Below are 17,851 nucleotides of genomic sequence, written 5' to 3'. Positions count from 1 at the left end.
ATTCTGCAGGAACGGGAGGATGCCATATATTATGCTGTCATCTGTGATGCCACACCAGACATTTCCCATACTGAGCAAAATGTGGTGCTCCTAAGGTATGTTAAATATGACAAAGAAAAAGATGAGTGGGAAATTACGGAGAGGTTCCTTGAATTCAGGGATTTTCACAAAAAGACGGGGAGTGAGATCGCAGAGATGATTCATGCAGTTCTTCGTGACCATGGAATAGACATCGGTGATTGCAGAGGGCAGGGCTATGACAACGGGGCTAACATGTCAGGGAAAATAAAGGGAGTCCAAGCTCAAATACTGAAGAAAAACAAGCTGGCTACTTATTCACCATGTGCCTCCCACACATTAAATCTTGTTGGTGTGCATGCTGCACAGTCAAGCCCAGAGGTATCCACATTTTTCGGCTGCATAAATCGCCTGTACACATTTGTAAGTGGCAGCCCAGAGCGTTGGGCCATCTATAAAGAGCAAACAGGTTGCTCATTGCATCGCCTATCTGATACCCGCTGGAGTGCAAGGATTGAGGCTGTTAAACCTGTGGCAAAGCACCTACCTTCTGTCCTCAAATCCCTTGATAGCATAGTTATGACATGCAGTCTCACCAGTGAAGCAAGATCAGAAGCTAATGGTTTGAGGAAATACTTCATGTCATTTGATGCTGTTGTTCTTCTCACTGCCTGGCTGAAGGTACTGCAAAGTATTGACAACAGGAATGTTATTCTCCAGTCAGGAAAAATATCACTTGACATAGAAGCAGCCAATATCAGAGACTTGACAGAAGAGATGCAGTCTCTAAGAGATGCATGGGACACTCTCCTAGCTGAGGCAAAGTTGATAGCTGGGGAAATGAATGTTACACCTCAGTTAAGCAAGGAGTCCAGCCGCTAGAAGAAAAGGCGGAGATTCCATGATGAAACCGCTGAAGAGCAGACAACTCAGGAGAGTTCAGAAACAGTGTTTCGGAACACTGTGTTTTATACAGCCATGGACCGTATCATCAGTGACTTGGATACTAGGTTCCGGGGCATTGCACATATTGTCAACGAGTTTTCTGCTGTTCTGAAAGTTGGGCAGATTAGTGAGGGCAAAATCTCTTCTGTGTGCCAACCACTGATCACAAAGTATTCTAGTGATCTTACTCCTGATTTTGAAAATCAAGTAAGACACCTAAACAGTGTATATGCAGCCAACTTCCCCCCTAACCTGTCCCCTCTTGAACTCCTGAATGCAATTTGTAAGCTGCAGCTGCAAAGCATCTTTGGAGAAGTGTGCATCGCCTTGCGCATATTTTGCACCCTGCCAGTTACTGTTGCTGGTGGTGAGAGAGCGTTCAGTAAACTAAAAATGATAAAAAACTATTTGAGGTCCACAATGTCTCAGGAAAGACTTTGCAGTCTTGCCATGCTGTCAATTGAGAGTCAGTTGGCTAGAAAGCTGGACTTCAAAGACCTGATAAGTGATTTTGCACATGAGAAGGCTCGGCGTTGGGCTTTGGGTGAGAAGAGTTGAGCAAGGACCAGTGATTGAAAGGTTGCAAAAGGAAGCTTGACTCAGTCGGCAACGTTATATTATATATTTGCCATTCTTTCATATATTAAGTTCTACTTAAATGATGAGAAATCATATATGGCCATTTTGTATTCTGATGGCGTTTTTGTTTTTGCTGAGATTTTTTTCTCTCCACTGATTATAATTGCTATTTTTTCATGGAAGAGTTTATTTCCAATTTAAGAATCAGTGGTGCAGCAAATAAATTACTCAAAATGAATTCCATTGTATTCAGAGTGCTCAGTTCTTCCCCTACTGTACATGTCAACTGTCATGCTGTTCTTCTTTCACAAATATGGTAATGATAGTCAAAAATACCATTAAAATGCATAATTGTATGTAAAATAGCATCAAAAATTTTTGCCGCTGTGTTGGGGGCCCTGTAAAGATTCTTTTCATGGGGCCCAAAACCCCTAGCGGCGCCCCTGCACACAACCATGATACTTGTAAGACTAAGCCATACACAAAGTATCAAATATATTAAAGAATAACAAGCCATTATGCTTGGATGAATGACATTTTTTTTTATTAAACAATGAGTGAGACAAGAATGTGTGTGTGTGTGTATCCAACTGGAAAAACAAGAAAAAAGTGAAGGAATAGGGATATATATATATATATATATATATATATATATATATATATATATATATATATATATATATATATATATATATAATATTGTGGCAACCCGGGCCCAGGAATGTCTCGGTTGTACGGTAAACACCACGCGTCACGGCTGGTTCAAAGCCCAGAAGGGCATTTATTCGGGGTAAATCAAAAGAATCACGTGGATCAGGGTCCAACATGGGGAAAACGAAAATAATACTCTGACTCCGTGAGCCAGGGAAAAAGGGGTCAATGTTCGGTTCTCTCGGGGAGAGGGAGGTCGATCCCGCTGGCGTTCCGATCCACGGCGGCTGGTCCTTGGCCGGGGTGCGTTCTCCTTGGAGCCTGTCGGAAACGGCTCGGTTCACTTCCGTCTGTTCGTTCGTCCGCAGTTCTGGGGTATTCCGGTTTCTCCCGGCTCCAACTCTGTTTCGGGACAGGTGACAGTGCCTTTAAAAGGTTTCCTCTCTCTCCTTGTTCCCCGCCGCAGGTGTTCCCTATTTCGCCAATTATTGGGAAGAAAGGGACGTCCTCTGGCTCCGTCTGCTGGGTATGGGCGGTACACGCCCTCCACAACCTCTCCCCTGGGCCGTCCAGCCCGAGGGGTTGGGGACGGGTTGCCACAATATATATATATATATATATATATATATTGTGGCAACAATCAATATAAATTATTATAAATTAATTCAATATAAATTATTATGGCATCCTGAGCTAATAAAAATATAATATTTTAATAATTTTGTTTTTATTTAAGAAATAGACACTTTTATTTATCTCGCGGCATATATTTAAAATTTCCACATTCCTTTATTGCAGGGGAAATTTCTTTCATAATTCCACATTTCTTGACTTCAGTGGACTTCCATGTTCAAAAGTACCATAGACAGTTCTGACTTTAAAGTGGCTGAGTTGCCAGCAGAAGCACGAAAATAACAAGATTTTATGATTGCAATCCGCCGACTTCCGGGTTTCCCGAACTTGTTATGCGTGCCTACGTGTTTCTGATTCGAATCCGCTGCCGCGCTAGAACCCAGAGCAGTAGAGGAAAGATGCCTCTCGCAGAACCTTCTTTAATAGGTCCATGGGTAGAACCATGGACATGGTAGTAGTAGGATCACCATCCACGAGGAACCGAATGCAGAAAGGAGTGACAGTTAATCGATGAGGACAGAGTACGAGACTGCTGTACTTCCATCCTCTAGAACAGTGTTTCTCAAACTTTTTTTCTGGGGACCCATTTTTTTAAAATTACAAACCATCGCGACCCAATTCACAATAGGCCTTATCTATAAAATCGTTAGAACAAATTTGTGCATAAATGAACATTCCTGAACGTTTTTACTGCCAATTCCGCAACCCATTATATCTGAACTTAAACCAGCCTTTTCAAAGAGATAAATAACAACTTTGTTTTATGCTCTTGTTATTGAAAACATAATACACGTATTAAATTCATTATAAATGAGACCAAATAAATGCATTTAGGGTTAGGGTTAGGGTTATTGTCACCTTGTTTTGACTATCTCATTGTTTTTATTTCCTCTCATCAGTAAAACTAACACAATGTTCATTAGCCTTTCAACTAGATTCAATGTTATGAGTAAAATTATAAGAACAATACAAATAATCAGTACTATCAAAAAACGCAAAAAATGCTATGTGTAAAAAAAAAAAAAACTTTTCTTTTTTATGTTTTACATTAATTTGGCGACCCAATTGAAATCTCCCCTGACCCACATGTGGCTCGCGACCCAGTCTTTCGGAAAGACTGCTCTAGAAAGTTTGCGGATCATCGTATAATCAGTGTTGCTGTATATTCAGTGTTTCTGTGCTGTTCCGGGGTTTATTTATATATTCATATGTTAATTTATTAATATATGTATTGCCTGTTTCCGGTTTTATTTCATATCAATATTTCTGTATTTCCTATAGATCATTTTTTATCTATTTATATATTTAATATTGACTTCAATGGCATTTTAAATAACGCCTCAACGGTCCGCAGATGGATTATTTTGAGCCACCTCCGTAGCCAGGTACTGACAAGAACTTCATATCGTTGCCTCTATTATTGGCCGCAACAAACCATACGAATAGACTACAGCCATGGTTTCTGAGAGGAAGTTGACAAAAATTTAAAAATAAGCACTCTTCATCATGTATATGTAGCCTACTTACAGTTACAGTCACTATACTGACAGATTTTAGAAGTTTATACATATATGTATGTATATATATATATATATATATATATATATATATATATATATATATATATATATATATATATATATATATATATATATATATATATATATATATATATATATATATGGTAATCCATAATATATTATACTTTATATTAAATGTGAAACTATAGCCCGCCACAATACTACTACTTATTACTACTATCAATGCTACCACTTACAATAATAATAGCAAGAATAGTTTAGTTTATAATAATTAATATCATAATTGTTATCAGCATGAATGGTAGCATTACCTTTGTGCTTTATCATTGTTCTGAATGCTGAAGCACTCAAAACAATAAAAATGAAGTCTTATATTTTTATTGAATTTTATTACATTTAGGATTTTTAGAAGTGTACAATACTAATGCCACAATTTTAAAGTGGCAGTGCCCTTTGCTGCTCTACAGCATACTAGTAAAGCATCTAGTTTTACTTACCACTAGATGTCACTATTGCATTAAAACATAATTTTACTGACGTCCGATCACATGGCCTAAAGAGGCTGAAAACGGACCCGTTACTTTATTGTGGCAGCTCCATCATTCATAGTATAAGTATATTTGTTTCGTAAGAGAATTGGCAGGCATGTTCTTGTTCCACTTGTTTGGGCCCATTGTCTTTGGTTCTTCCTCCCGTTCCAGGGCCCATATATCGCAAGAGTTTCTGCGGCAGTATACTTGCTGATTGCTTCGTTCTCACTCCTCACAACAACCAGCTAAGACACTGCCAGAGAAACACCCACAGTAGGCAAGTCTAGCACCATCCATTTATGCTTAAAGGTCTTGCGGTAAAGATGTTTGCTGACGGCTTTATGCTAATATTGTCCACATTCAGCCACGTGGGATATTCTCGATTCCAGTTGCGTTGGACTGAACGGCAGCAGGGCCTGAAAGATTAAAAAACAGTGGTGGAATCAGGAAAGTACAGTGAAGTTTAAAAAATATGTACGCTACAGATATATTGTTGATAAACACGCCTAAACGATATGCAGCATAAGCACATTCCGTGTGACTCTGATAGGGTATATCCAAATATCTTAGTCAATTGACAAAATACCTATGCCTAGCCGAGGCATCTAGACTTTGGATAGCATCGCTTTCAGCCTGCACAACTTAGCCAAACATACCCTCGACCTAAGAATAGACTTGCAATGACTCATGATTTTTCAATAAAGTTGACATTGAATCAGCCCTTGTTTTTCTGTGTGTGTTTGTGTGTGTATACATCCATGCTTTCTAGTGTTCTCCGGTGACCCAAGCAAAGAGTTGATTTGAACAAGGCTGAAAAAAAGCTGCAGAATGTAAGTTGCACTTACTCTCTCTCTCTCTTCCTTTTTTCTCTCCTCTCCTCTCTCTGTGTCTCTGTGCATGTGTGTCTCTCTGTCTGTCTCTCTATCCTCTCTCGGTCTCTCTCCTCTCTCTGTGTGTCTCTCTCCTCTCTCTGTGTCTGTGTGTGTGTGTGTCTCTCTCTCTCTCTGTCTGTCTCTCTCTCTCTGCCTGCAGTGCTATTCTGGGCCTTCTGACCGCTCCATAGTGTCCATAGTGTGCTCTGCTGACAGGACAACAGAGGTACTAGAGAGCCCTCTGCAGTGACGGGTGACTGCGGGAGAAGTGTGGAGGTTATTAAGGAGACGTCCAAACAGAGGCCCCAGAGTGTCACGTGGGGGGGACCCTGACCTCCTAACGGTCGAGATATTCACTTTAGATTGGCTCTACAGCAATAAATCCCCCAGAAGTGACATCATCATAATCCTCCACACAGACACAGGGGTGTCCTGCAAACATGCACTGTCCTGTTATTGTACACATAGCCCTCGCGCCGTTGCTCCGGTGGACACTGGAAAAACACATACCAAAGAGAAGAGGCTGTGGTGCACGTGGGCAGCATGTGAAGCGATGTGCACAGTGCTTGCTGGAGGCCTGCGGCCTTGTGGCCTTGTGGCTGCGGTTGGTTTGGGAGGGGGGGCTGTGCTACACCCAGCACATGATGGCAGGAATGTCGTCCTGCGCAGGGCTTGATGTAATCCCTAATACAGGATTGCGGAATACCACTCAGAATCCCCCCCCCCCCCCCCCACCCCACGCCTAGGCTGCGGTGATTTAGGTCAGAGTAGGCCAATATAATCAATGGTCTACGTCAGAGATCAACCTCACTTGATGCTGACTCGTGGTTCCAATGTTATTGTTCCTCTTTAATGGCCGGCCGGCATACCTTTTCAAAAAAAATGAAGGTGAGATAATCGTTGGACTCAGTGGATGATACTGGACAATGTATATTTCAGCAAGGTAAGGCGGTGGTTTTAGTTAACTATGATATTTCTGTCTGTAGCTACAGGCCTGCAGTAGAGCACCTTTAGGAACCAGATTTACAACTGGTGAGAATGATTATCATTTTCAACAATTGTAAAGAACTTACTTGGAAAAGGATTAATTTAAACATTCAGTAAATTTAGATCCCAGATTAATATTCTGTTGCAATAAATCCCTTAATTGTTGCATTTGCTTTGGTTAACATGGTAACAGGCTTTGTCAACATAAACAAACGTTCCTTTCCTAGACTACTGTTTGCGATGCAATCTTAACTAGATGCATCAAAAGTTGTCATAAGCATAGTCGATTATATAATACAGTGACGCACATTCATCAAGAAGCATATAATAACTCCATCTCCCTATCGCACACCATTTCCTAAATGTGAGGATGATTTGCACTATTCTCAGAAACCGACACAGAGACACACAAGATGATCAGTTAAAATGCTCTCAAAACATGGCGATTAGCTAATCACTTCCTTGCTAAAACGTATAAATGGCTTATGTTAATGTCACCTTAACCCACTAATATGAGAAATAATTGTTCCAAAACAGAGCAATGTTAGAATCATTTGCTATAGGGGATTTGTAATTCATTCAACTACAAACCGTCATCAAGTGATGTTTTTAGATAATATATTTGTGTTGTTGTTTAAGGGTGTCATGTAAGTGATTAAGTTAACATTTGATTTCTTGAATGCGTTATCGCACTGCATTTGTGAACACAATGCACCTAGCACCTGGTTACCATAACACAGTCGCCCCAGTAACTATGTACAGATTTACAAATGTTACCAAGCCAACATTCGTACAAAGTTCACACAAGACCAGTGCTTAGAAGACAATGACGGGCTCCGGTTCATCAATAGCAGTTACTAATCACAACAGAGCTAGCACACACTGTGCTATATCAATAAGACAGTGTGTACACTTGTTCCACTCTGCTCATCGGACAACCTTAACTCAATAAATGTTTACCTCTCAAATAACTTATTGCATGTCCTGAATCAAGAAGTTTCTCCTTTGGATTTACAGCTTTCTTTCTCTTTTTCCTCCTCATTCTCTATTTCTTTGTTTGTCTGTCTGTGTTTGTCCGTCTGTATTTCTATCTTTTTCTTTCTTTTGTTAAATGGAGAACTCTTACCTTGTGTGTGTTTGCTTCAGCAGAAGAAGTCTTTCCGGCTTGGATAGAAACAGGCTTTCACCACTGGTCAGAATAGAGAAACAATCATATTATTATATGTTATTAGCTTATTCATATAATTATGTTATAATAAGCCACGTATGTGTGTGTGTGTGTGTGTGTTACTATGCTGTGATCGAAGCAGTATTGTGTACACGCCTCCACATTCTTAGTGGATTGTCCTGCTGAACAAAACACCATTTAACTGTCGCTATATAAATAAATCAGTTCAGCTGAGCTTATCCAAAATGCAACGTAGACCAGAGTCCTTTTATATTAAGCACAAAGCTGAATCATGTTTTTTGCCCCATGTTAAATTAAAACTACTAGACACGCTCTTCCAAAGTCCTGGGTTGTATCTAAATTATTAGACAACAGATACGGAATCAGACTTACTAAACACTGAGGTGCTGGTGAAATCTGGATCCATCTGTCTCCCATTTTGGTCCACTCCAGTTGAGCCAGTGGTCCTTGGCGTTGACTCCTGTATATAAAAAACAATGTGTATACATGTATGTAAATCAACAGGACCTTTATCTTTATCTATCTTACCGCATGCTTGCCTGATAATACATACAAACCTCTCTTTCTCTCTGTCTTTCTCTCCTCTCTCTTTCTCTCTACCTCTGTCACTCACACTCATTCAATCTCTCTCTCTCCCTCTATCTCTGGCTGTGAGGCAGTACAAGTCAAGGCATGTTCTTGAAGGCCACCAGAAGCAGGCTGGCTGTAGGATCCTGTTCCTGCAGCACAGGGGAGGGGGAGGAGCAAGGCAGACGGGGAAACCCAGAGAGAGGGTCCTCAGTATGACTCAGCCCTTCATGCGTTCATACATAACATTAGCCCACACACGACACACTGATAAGGTACGCTTATGAGGTCAGCTTGTCTTCTTGCAGTTCTTTGTAAAAATAGAGCTTGACCGCAAGCAAGGGACCGCGTGAACCCAGAAGAAAAAGTACCCGTTTTCAAAAAGGGGGACCACTTCGGAAATGAAGCTGATTAAAGCGCCATTAAAGGCTGGAAATATCCAAGGCGATAATGCTGCATTACACCATGTGTCACGCTCTCCTCTCTCCCTTGCCGCCCTCTAGTGGTAGAAATCCAATTAAACTAGAAGTGCTCTACTGTATTCCATCTATGTGCACTGTCTCCCATAGCCCAAGCTGCATGTTAAATGAACTGAAGGTTAAGCTACATTCAAGATCCAGTCACTAACGGTGTTATTCTGTCGGATGTTCTTGAGAAACTCCTCTCCTGCGTGGGGGTATCTTCAATAAGGCAGGGTAACCTTGCTCAAGCGCAGTGCAAACAAAGCTGCTGAATCATCGATTCGTCTCCTAACCCTCAGTAGGTCAATTGCAGATGGCGTCTGTGTAACACCCCCTGTGAAAAAGATAATCCACAGAAAAAAACCCTGATCAAATATAAATGCCTTACTAGAGTAATTATTCATGCAGCACAATCCAAAAAGCTAATTCCCCCTAACACAACTAAACGTCTCCCCTTGGGAAGCGAGAAGTCCTTGATGAATTGCACACTGGAGGAGCAGTTTGCAATGCAGGCGAACAATAATCCTGCTTTTCTATGTATCAACATTGAGAAATACATTGAGCACATGGCGTAGTGGGACGACCCAACATTGTGCCAAGTGTGCACTATCATCACCATCCGTAAGAGCCAATCACACAGTGCCGCTCAGATGCTAAGTGTGTGTGTGTGTGTGTGTGTGTGTGTGTGTGTGTGTGTGTGCGTGTCGGTTTGGTGGCGCTTGAGAAGATGGAAGAGGGGGAGGGGTGGAGGGGGATGGGTTAGGTGAGTTCATCATCGCTGCCGTAGTAGAAGTTGATAGTAGGCAGATTCCGGACGCAGTATCGCAGGAACCAGATCAGCAGAAACCGCTACCCTCAACAGCACACTACCGGTGCCACAGTCTGCCGGCTCCGACACCCTGGTGGGCAATGTACCGTGTATATCTCGTCACCAGCTCCATCGCCACCACGCTTCACCGCAATGCTTCAGCCAACACACACACACACACACACACACACACACACACACACACACACACACACACACACACACACACACACACACACACACACACACACACAAACACACACACGGACTCAGAGAGATGACCTTATCAATGAATGAGCAAAGTCACTATACAGGAAACAACCTCACAGAAATTCAAAGCGCTTTTGGTTTAAAAAATGTGTTGTTGTCATTGTTCCGCATCGAAGAGAGGTTCTAAGGAACTTCTTTGAAACGGCAGAGTTTGTGGCCTACACAGGCATAGTTTGCTTACTTCATCCAAAGCGCTGCATTGTCCTGCGCCGTCATGTTGCAGGGGTGGAAGAAAACGCAGTCAAATGGTTTATAGGTATAAATTTAGTCACTACGGTTCACGTAAGGCCAACCGCTCGAATCCCGTTCAAGGTCGGATGTGTTGTCGGAATAAACAAAGAAAATTATGCGCTGGACTTCCCGTGCACTACAACGCACCTCCGACCAGGTTTACGCTAGATCAGCACAAAGCAAAGTGGCCAGACTGTATTCCTCAGTTCCTCGTCCAAACTCACAGCTCAGAGGGGACCGGCGGCAGTCCTCACACCATCCCGCCTGGCGTCGCCCACGGTGGGACCTCAGTCCAGTGGTGGAAGGTTTGAGAAACAAACCCCCCGTTCCTGCAAGTTTAAAGCTTGCTGCATCGATTACATCATCTGAGTCGGAGTGGTGGAATGGGACAATGCACCATTATCAGTGGTGGGGGAGGAGGGGGGAGGGGGGCTGCTTAACTCCCCCCCGTCACCTCCCCGTGGAGCTCCCTTCTGTAGCAAGGACAGTAATGTGTGTGTGTGTGTGTTGGGGGGAAAGCGAGAGAGAGAGAGAGAGAGAGTTCCTCTGGTTGCTCTTCACCTAAACTGGGCTGAGGTCCGGAGAGAGCTGGCCCGGTCCCCCCGTTGCCCGCTGCGCTCAACCGCTGCACCATGTGACCGGCTGTTCCTCCTCCCCTCCGCCACGCAGGAGGTGCTCCTCTCTGCGTCCGACAGAGTGTCTGTCTGTCTGTCTGGCGAGTCTATGCATGCATGGTGTGTCTTTGTGTCTGTGTATGTGTCAAAGTGTGTTATAATTGTGTTTGTAATTGTGTATTTAATGTGTGTTTCTATGTGTGTGTGTGTGCGAATGTAGGTTTGACTGTGTGTCTTTGTGTGTGTGTGTGCCTCCTCCCTGTGCCTGCATGAGAGTGTGTGCATGTGTGTGTGCTGCGATAGAGCAGCACTGCAGGAAGCCAGCTGCTGCAGGACACTGCAGGATTGCTGCTCTGCTGCCGGCTCACAGCCTCTCTCTCTCTCTCTCTCTCTCTCTCTCTCTCTCTCTCTCTCTCTACACTCAGGCAAATTGCTCAAGGAGGATGGTGGGAGCATGTGCTGCATACTTTTATGGGGGAGGGGGTGGATGGAGAGAGAGGGGGGGTGGGGGGCAGAGGTGCAAAGGAAGCTAGTGAACCAATGTGCCGGGCAGCAGAGAGGGAGAGAGAGGGGGGGGGGGGGAGTAATAGGAGAAGAGGAGGTGGAGGAAGGGTGAAGATGAGAAAAAGCAGGGGGGAATGGGACACGGAAGGGGGGGGGGGGGGGTGAGCTTGAGGAGGAGGAGGAGGAGGAGGGGGTGAGCCGGAGTGCAAGGAATATCAGGTGAGTGCGGCAATTTGCTTGCTGCCGGTGCAGCACATCCCTCCCCCCTACCACCACCACTCTCTTCCTCCTCCCCCTCCCCTCCCCCTCATTGGGGAAAAGGGTGAGCAGGAGAAACTGCAGATGTTCCAAAAATGATGTCAGGCACTAGATCTGGAGCGAAGTCCCTGCTCTGGTCCTGCTGGCTGCGTGAAGCGACCATGGGCACATTAGCAGTATGCAAAGGTATGCGGTCGCATACGTGAGGACACGAGGCCAGTATTATTTAGCTCCATTTCTAGCAGTAACCTGAGGTGAACCCGCGCACTGACCTCGACTGGCACAGGTAAAGCGACCGGATGACTTATTAGCCGGTCCGCCTGTGTGACACGTGGTGCAACGCGTTGCAAACAGACTAATTAGCGAAGGACGTCTTATTTTCTCTACTTTCTAAAGGATTTGGACACGAGTGCGATGACGGCGCGAGTGGCGTAACTGACAATGGATTAATATGTCTCCCTTAAGGCTAGGAGAGTCGCTGAAGGGATTTGTGCTGCAGAAATGTATTTTTAGAAGTAAGAAATGTCCCCTGCTGAGCTACTGTCCTTCCCTTCTTTCACACTGTGCACCATCACTGTGCCCTCTTTCATTTGATGCTTGCATACACAAAACCCATTTTTCTTCACGCCCTTGGAAGAAAAAGGGCTCTCAGACACGTAGTCGGTGCACTTGGGCCACCGGTCTACTTTTAGATTCATCCACTTGGAGAGAAAATCACTTGAGCACTGCATCACAGCGGTCCTGTCCCATGCAGGCCAAACTAACCCAACTCTGTTACTCCCCTTACCCCTCCCCCAACCCCCACCCACCCTCTCATCTCTCCTCTAACGTCAGCCTCTTGCACGCACCTCATTAGACCCACGACACAACTAAACCCAACTCACTAACTGACTCACTAACCCGGCTACGGCAGGGAACCTCTGCAGTCAAATGCGTGCTCCCAATGCTCACGTTGCATTAAAACACACAAAGTGCTACCACCGACAGCATAGACCGCCTGTACACACTAAACAGTATTTTAATTCCCACAGCCTGAGCAAAAAAAAGGCCACTCTCCTCCACACAACTCTGTGCTCTGGGACCTCTCGGTTTCTTAGTTCCTTGCATCGTTTGTCAAGGCCCTCCCGCTCCTGTCAACTGTCTGGTGGCGCTATCGGACACACCAGGGGATGCTGCTATTTCCTCCAGCCTTCACCATGTGTTCAACATGGATGCGTGGGCAGAGGGCAGAGCCTGGCTGTCGGCTATCCAACCGGCTACCCCAGCTACGGGCCAGGGGCTGTAGGCTGGGGAAGAGACTGGTGCAAAGGAAGGTCCAGCCTGGAGCTCCTACACTGCGGACTCTCATCCAGACCTGCGTGCCGACTCCTCACTGCTAACCGGATTGTGCGTTACAAAGGCAGAACGCAGCAGTGCTCACGCAAGAGATGGCCAGAAATGGAGAACTAAAAATAATAAAACAGGACATGTGCGTTAGAATGGATCGCAAGAGAAAGGAAATGGATACATACCGGCAGGTGATTCCTCAGAGTACGGCTCTCACACAACGAGAAGGAGAGACGGCAAGGCAGGAGTAGGAGGAGGAGGAAAAAGTTCTCTGCACTTGTGTCGGAGCCCTGCGTGGTTGCCGCTGATGTGCCTTCATGGCGTGGTAAAGTTGACTGCAGCAATGCCTCTTGAACAGAATGACATTGTTTGCTCCCTCTCTCTCTCTCATACCTTCTCCCATCCCCTCCTCTCCCCCTCCCTCCCTCTCGCTCTCCCTCCCTCCCTCTCTCTCTCTCTCTCTGTCCCTCCCTCCTCTTCTTCTGTACGCTCGCCTTCCTCTCCCATCCACGCTTGCTTGCTGGCAGCACAAACTGCACCGCTCAGCAGTGTTCCCCCACTGCCGCAACACATCCTGCATGAGCTCTGCGTATGCGAGTGGGACAGGACTTTTAAAGGGGAACGCAACCTCCACCATCGGTGTCTCTGTATATATATGCCGGTGTGTGTGTGTGGGTGTGTGTGTTAGTGTCTACGTAGGTAGGTATGTTTGTGTGTGTTTGTGTGTGCGTGTGTGTGTGCATATGAATATTCACATCCTTATTCCGTCCTCTTCTCTTCCCAATTCCCCTTCCTCCTTCCCCCTCCCCCTCCCACCTCCTCACCTCTGCACTACTACTCTATCGCCCCCGACCCCCACCCCCCTCCCGACAAACCAACCAGGATGAGGAGTCCTCTGAAAGAAAGACACCCACTCAACCCTATGTCCCCCCCCCCGCCCCCCTTCCGTCTTTTCTTTTTTTAATTTATTTCTACAGAGCAGCAGAACCAGTGCTGAGATAGACCGAGACAGTGGGATGCTGATCTCAGTTTTCTCTTCCCTGTCTCTTATCTGGTATTGGAGATCATGTTACACAAGCCCTCAAACATGTCACAGTCTTCTAAGAGCAACGCGGGCCTCTTATATCTGTATGTATGAATGTATGAATGAATGTATGAATGTATGTATGTATGTATGTATGTATATATATATGAATGTATTTATGTATGAATGTAAGTAAATGTATGAATGTATGTATTCCCTTATTAGTGTATATGTTTATGTATGAATCTATGTATGAATGTTTGTATGTCAGTGTCTCAGTGTGATACAGATGTGTGCAGATGAGAGTTCAGGGGAAAAATCATCACTTGATCGCATATGATATCAGCTTTTTTTAAAGCTAAATACAGGGTTCACATGGGGTGTCCTTCCTTCCAGATCAATGACATAACTAGAGATCATCATTTAATAATCAGTAAACTGGTCTATTTTTACATTATAGCCTGGTTTACAAACACTAAGCCAAACCCGGAGGGACAATGCAATGTCACTCTATGTGAAAGTTGAATGGACATTTAAAAGTCATGTGATTTATGTCAGCAGTTAAAACACACTCAAGTAAGCCCAAGAATACCTTCAGAATCTCAGCGAGAGAAAAGAAAAACCCTAATGACCTTAATCCGCAATCCATGTCACCTATCCCTCATTACCCAAAATGCACCACTTCACTACTGCTACTCTGCAGTGCGCTAAAATATAGAAATAACTGGACCAACCACATTCCCTTTTCTCTCTTTTTGCCCATTGCACAACTCTAGGTGTGAAGACCATCCATCATTTAGTCATTCAATAAGGTTACGCTCCTTTCCTGCAATGTCTTTGCTTTGCGATTCACACTCCTTGAAAGCATCAAATCTCAGCTTTGTACTAGACCGCGTGGGGTTTCTGGTGTGGAATGATAATGGTGGCGCCTATAAGGAAATCCTATATCAGCTTGAGCCAACAGTATCCTGGCTGCTTTCTGCAGCAGTGCAGCGATCCTTGCGTCCTCCCACCTTCCCACACCCCTCCTCCCCTCTCCCTTCTCTCGATGCAGAAGCGAGGCTCGTTTTTTCATGACTCTGTTCTCCCGGGCCCCTGCAGATGAACTTGGTCAACCTGCCCATGAGGAGAGTGTACTGGAAGCTGCATGCATCCCCCGCTCACCCTACGCCATCCAGGGCAATGTGCAGGCTTATACCAGCGAGCGCACCTTGACCTCTGTGCGTCTGAGGGCACTTGACTGAGACAAATGGCTCAACAAATCTTGGGTACTCATGTTGGCTCAGTGTGCTGAATCAGCAGCGAGCGCTGCATTAATGACCCTGCGTTTCACTCCAAGGACCACCGCAATAGGCCAGCAATATCTGTGTCCGGTCGTGGAGTCGGAATGCGCATTGCAGGAATTGCAATGCATTTGGGCTTCTTGTTGCAGCACACGTGGCTCCTTGTTCCCTTGGCGTCCTATCATGACAGCAGCATGCAGTCTGGGGCTGCGCTGCATCCGTCCTCCAGGGTCATCCGCATGCTGCCTCAGAGCGGCGGCTGACAGAGTGCATGTGCCTCCGGTGTCTCTGCCTGGCTCTGGACTGGCCTCCACAGGGGTGAATAATGCATGAGGAAGGGCCCTTTAACATGTCCTATTGAATTACCCTCGCTATGCTCTCCACATCAGCTTTGTCTTAATATCCCCCGAGTTTGGGACAGCCAGGTGCGTGTGTAAATATCTACTGCATGTTCATAGATGATAACAAAGAGGCATCACAAATGTCTTGGATTTTTAGCTGCGTTTTTTGAGAGTAATTGTTTGAAAACCAACCTTTGTTGTAAAATCATTCAATGCACGTACTGGTCTTTCTGTCTGGAGAATACTGGTCTTTGGTTTTATTAGAATTGTAGACTTAAAACAATGGTTGTGTTAATAGGAACTTAAGGCAGAAGCTGACACTGATTCTGAAAAGTGTATCTGCTGTTAATGTACAATGCTAATTAATCCAGATTACACAGTTGAGGGAAACCAATGGCTGTTGAGTCGTATTGATTTTCTTTTTGATTTCCAGATCCTTGCATTGCTCCATTGATCATGTGGGGGCAATGGACACGTTGATTGACATGGTCCCTTGCTGCTTGTTACAAATATAAGCCCAGTCTAATTCATCGTAGTCCTCATTTTCACCATAGATTCTGCATAATACAGTTCATTTTATACAGTTTCATTCAGATTAAGAAAACCTTCATTACTTATTTCCTAAAGCGTGTGCAAATACAAATGCCCAATGTATTGAGGGTCAGGAAGACATAATGGATGAAAGGAGAGCGGGAGGGAGTGTAACGGCAGGATTTAGAATTTCCTCAGGGAAACCGCTAACATTGCTAATAATATTTCTGAAGTAGGTTGTAGGCATTTAAGTGGCGGAAAATGAACAAGAGTAAGATCTCCTGCTCCTTTCACTGGAATCCGTTGGTTGTGGAGGAACGGTGTGAATGATGGAATGAGCGTGAGCTAGGTGCATGCAGTCTCTCACTGCACCAATGCTTCTTTGCTGACCTCATTTTGTAAAGCTGGGCAGATTTCTCCCAAGGCCAAAAGAGAGGAGAAAAAAAAAGAGAGGCCAGTGCCAAAATAAGTCAAATGAGGTTCTACAGTATTAACAAAAAGCCGCTGTAACCAGAAAATGGCACAAAAAAGATAAACCATGCGTAAATATAACATAAGATGAACATAAACGATGAAACTTCTAAAAATGATACCCAAAATGTCTGAAAAGACCTGAAACCCTGAAGACCTGAATACACGCGATACCTCTCATAGATGATGCAAGACTTTAATAAATTCTCAGACATGATCATGGATGAATGATATTCACTCTCCTTCAAAAGGCACAGTTTGATGCCATACACAGGCACACCATACATTGTGAGCAGTCATCACTTTTCTCACTGAGCATTACAGAGATTGAAGCAGAGGGGATTTTGATGAATTGGCATATTATGGGGAGTATCAGAGCACATGGAGAGGCTGAACACACACGGTCAACTGTCAGCTCGGGTGACAACACCTCTCGCATTGATGCGTCAGAATCGGCTCCGCTGATCACCTGGTGGTTCATAAACCAAGTAATGCCTTGATCTTACAAGGGGAATAAGCGTCAAACTTTCTCAAGATACAAGGACCTATTCCCTGTTCTCTGCAGGGACCATAAATGACTGCGGAAGGGGACACACATCATGTCTCACACCTCAAAGAAACAAGAAGCAACGGGTTCTAGGCTCCTTCGTTCCTGTGTTTCAGGTTTAAAAAAGGATAATAAAATAAGAATAATTTGGTTTTGAATAGTATGTGTTGTTGCATGGTCAAGACTAAAATCTGAGAAGGCAGATCAACTGATTCCCAGGAAAGGATGCATACATTGGAGCTTCAAAGACTACTCAATTATTTGCAAATATAAAATAAGAAATATCATATATATACACATTCATAAACATAGAATATACATGTACAATACTAATATTGTATGTTGTCAAGAAGGTATACATTACCCATTACATTACACCAATGTATTTCATGTTGTACTGCTGCAAAAACCTCTAGCACACCATGACACATTTTCCCCCAAAACCAAACAGAACTTTTGAAACATTCAAATCATTTTCCAGTTCATTCTATGTCGGCTGAACACCGACATGAGCTCCATGTAGCAGTAGTCCTCATAACGATCATCTTGAAAACACTTAAGTACCTCAGTTTGTGGAAAACTATTCTTAGAGAGCATTTAAGCATTGAAGCAGCAGTGCCTCCAGAACCTTCCTTGACACGTGGGCCATCTTCAGCAAGACCTCAGACGC

This window comes from Pollachius pollachius (assembly GCF_949987615.1).
Source record: "Pollachius pollachius genome assembly, chromosome: 8".
In the NCBI taxonomy this organism is placed as follows: Eukaryota; Metazoa; Chordata; class Actinopteri; order Gadiformes; family Gadidae; genus Pollachius; species Pollachius pollachius.
This window is presented reverse-complemented; position numbering follows the sequence as displayed.